The following is a 2,714-nucleotide window of genomic DNA, read 5'->3' as shown; positions in this document are numbered from 1 at the left end:
TTGTCTGTACCTGAAAATTATCTCTAAAAATTATTCAGAATCATCACTTAAAGTCAACTGGATATAAACCAATCAGGGGATGTTTAAAAACTCTAGAACAATTTTCCACTTTAACCAAAGACAGAGCTCAAGCAGTGTTGGGCTCCGTTTACCGGCCCTCTCTACCTCACCCACCAACGGATAAGGACCACCACTGACCAGATATTTCTCAGGTGTTGGACCGATCACACCAACATGGCATGCAAAAGCTGGGGTGAGTCCATTTGGTCAGCAGTGGTCTATTAAAGTGCATCTGTAGGGTAGGTGTTTCTGATAAAATGGCCAATGATTGAGTAAACTGCCATATATGGCTTGAACATATGGAAAGCTTCTGTAGTACAAACAGCATCTTTGTGATTATTCAGGTGAAACTTGAGAAGATCCAGGCTGAAAGTATTTACCTGAAGACCAAGACTTTGTAGCAGTCGCGTCCCAGTCAAGACCGGGACCAGGGCACATCGACTCTGAGTCAAGACCAAGACTGTGTAGTAGTCCAGTCCAAGTCAAGACCAAATCTTCATGGCAGTTGAGTCGAGTCTAAACTGGGACCAGGGCACATTGATTTTGAGTCAAGACCAAGACTTTGTAGTAGTTGAGTCCAAGTCAAGACCAACACTTTATAGCAGTCACGTCTGAGTCAAGATGAGACCAGGACACATTGACATTAAGTCAAAACTAAGACTTTGAAATAGTCAAGTCCAAGTCAAGACCAAGTCTTAATAGCAGACGAGTCAGAGTGAAGACCGAGACCAGGAAACATCAACACTGAGTCAAGACCAAGACTTTGCAGTAGTCCAGTCCAAGTCAAGACCAAATCTTCATGGCAGTTGAGTCTAAACTGGGACCAGAACACATCGACTCTGAGTCAAGACCAAGACTTTGTAGTAGTCAAGTCCAAGTCAAGATCAAGACTTTATAGCATTCGCGTCCAGTCAAGACCGAGACCAGAGCACATCATCTCTGAGTCAAGACCAAGGCTTCGTAGTACTTGAGTTCAAGTCAAGACCAAGACTTTATAGCAGTTCAAGACTGGGACCAGGATACATGAAAGAGCTGGCATCAGTGCATTTGGTCAGCAGTGGTCTACAAATGTGTACCTATAGGGTAGGTGTTTCTGATAAAATGGCCAATGATTGAATAAACAGCCACTGAATGCTTCTGTGGTACAAACAGCATCTTTGTGATTATTCTATGATATAATGTATTTACCTAACGCAAAACTATGAATAACATGACGGAGAGAAATAAAAAAACAAGAAATGTCCTGAAACGACTACATCTTCTCTTTTTGCATCTGTAACATGAGTTTTAAATGCAAATGAAACCACAGGATCATTTTAATTAGCCCTGGGAGCATTTGGCAGGTATTTTTTTCTCTGTATATGATTAATCACCATTTGCTTCCCTTTTCACACTTCCAAACGCCCGGAGAGCGAGTTCCGCTTAGTTGCCATAATTGAACTTATTGCTGAAGCCCAAAGAAAGTTCATCTAGAGTTCTGTCCCAATTTAAGATTACCTACAGGCGAACGTTTCACTTGAAACTTTCTCGCTCACATGACACACATACGCTCTCTAATATCTGAGTCAGAAGCTTCTCTGACATACTGCACTACTGCACACGCTCACAGCGGCCAGCTGGAGTGTTCCTATAAGAGGCGGACCGCTGGGGTCCGGCAACACACCTTCCCAAGCAAGGAACTAGACATTCTTACATCTTGAAACACATTTGTGAATCTTAAAAGAATATTTCAGTGTTTTTAACAACAACAACAACAATAACAATAATAATAATAATAATAAGAACAATAATAATGGTTGCTAAACTGTTGGTATGCTGTTGCTATGGTATTCCAGGTGGTTGCTAGGGTATACAGAGAAAAAAATGGTGTCCAGGCTGTTGTTATAGTGTCGCTGGGCCATTGCTATGAAATTGCAGGTGGTTGCTAAGATGTTGGTACGCTGTTGCTATGGTATCCAGGGAGTTGTCATGGTGTCGCTAGGCCATTACTATGGTATCCCAAGTGGTTGCTAGGCTGTTAGTATGGTATCCAGGAAGTTGTTATGGTGCTGCTAGGCCATTACTATGGTATCCCAGGTGGTTGCTAGGCTGTTACTATTGAATCCAGGCAGTTGTTATGGTGTCTCTATGCCATTTCTATGGTATCCCAGGTGGCTGCTAGGCTGTTACTATGGCATCCAGGCAGTTGTTATGATGTTGCTACACGATTCCTATGGTGTTCCAGGTCATTGCTAAGGTGTTACCAGGCTGTTGCTGTATCATCCCAGATAATTACTAAACTATTGCCAGGCTCTTGCCTTGGCATCTCGTGTGGTTGCTAAGGTGTTTCCAGGCCATTGCTATGGTATCCCAGGTGGTTGCTAAGGTGTTTCCAGGCCATTGCTATGGTATCCCAGGTGGTTGCTAAGGTGTTTTCAGGCCATTGCTATGGTATCCCAGGTGGTTGCTAAGGTGTTTTCAGGCCATTGCTATGGTATCCCAGGTAGTTGCTAATATATATGATATATATGTATATGCACAGCATGTAGGTAATGTCTATGAAGGGCAGTGTAAGAGATGATTTGTGACATCAGTTTTGGAAGTGCAATAAAAAGTAATTTTGACTGTTTGACTGTACAGCCACAGTAGCTCTAGGCACATGATAGGCTAAACAT

This window comes from Pygocentrus nattereri, chromosome 10, assembly GCF_015220715.1.
Source record: "Pygocentrus nattereri isolate fPygNat1 chromosome 10, fPygNat1.pri, whole genome shotgun sequence".
NCBI classification, from domain to species: domain Eukaryota; kingdom Metazoa; phylum Chordata; class Actinopteri; order Characiformes; family Serrasalmidae; genus Pygocentrus; species Pygocentrus nattereri.
The sequence above is the reverse complement of the archived record's forward strand: the minus strand, read 5'-3'. Positions refer to the sequence as shown.